This window comes from Lathyrus oleraceus, chromosome 2 (assembly GCF_024323335.1).
Source record: "Lathyrus oleraceus cultivar Zhongwan6 chromosome 2, CAAS_Psat_ZW6_1.0, whole genome shotgun sequence".
NCBI classification, from domain to species: domain Eukaryota; kingdom Viridiplantae; phylum Streptophyta; class Magnoliopsida; order Fabales; family Fabaceae; genus Lathyrus; species Lathyrus oleraceus.
In genome coordinates, this window is record NC_066580.1 from 23,009,688 (window position 1) to 23,010,360 (window position 673).

At 43.2% G+C, this 673-nt stretch overlaps 1 non-coding gene across 1 annotated transcript; it reads right to left on the reverse strand.

Annotated features, from left to right (window-relative positions):
* Nucleotides 1-266: 266 nt before the first annotated feature.
* Nucleotides 267-373, reverse strand: LOC127124660 (small nucleolar RNA R71). Its single transcript, XR_007804124.1, has one exon. It is a non-coding gene; the product is annotated as a small nucleolar RNA R71 (small nucleolar RNA).
* Nucleotides 374-673: the final 300 nt, after the last annotated feature.

Genomic DNA, 673 nt, shown 5'->3' on the forward strand with positions numbered 1-673 from the left:
CATTATTTACAACCGTCCAACAACATCAATTTGCTGGAAATCCTACGGACGACCCTAATGAACACCTGACCAAGTTTGTGCAGTACGCAGGCACTGTGAAGGCGAATGATGTATCTCAAGATGCGATAAGATTACGCCTCTTTCCTTTCTCACTAAGAGACAGAGCTTGGGCTTGGTTGCAATCCTTACCATCCAACTCAGTTACAACATGGGAAGAACTGAAGAACGTTTTCTTATCTCGATATTTTCCGCCAAGCAAAACTGCTATGCTGAGAGCTCAAGTCAATAGATTTCGATAAAAAGATGTAGAATCTCTCTACGACGCGTGGGAGATATACAAAGACATGATGAGGATATGTCCACATCACAGTCTTGAAGACTGGATGATCATTCACACATTTTACAATGAGCTTCTGTATAACACAAGATTGATAGTAGACGCTACCGCAGGCGGTGCACTTATGGACACGCCATACAACGAAGCCTATCAACTCATTGAAAACATGGCCCAAAACCATTGCCAATGGGGAGGTGAAAGAACTCCAGTAGAAAAGTCCCAAACAAAAAGTGGAATGTACGAAATCAGTAGCCTTGACCATGTACATGCCAAGGTAGATGTTCTTGTTCAAAAGTTAGATAACTTGACCATACCACCCGCAGCCACCGTGGTTGC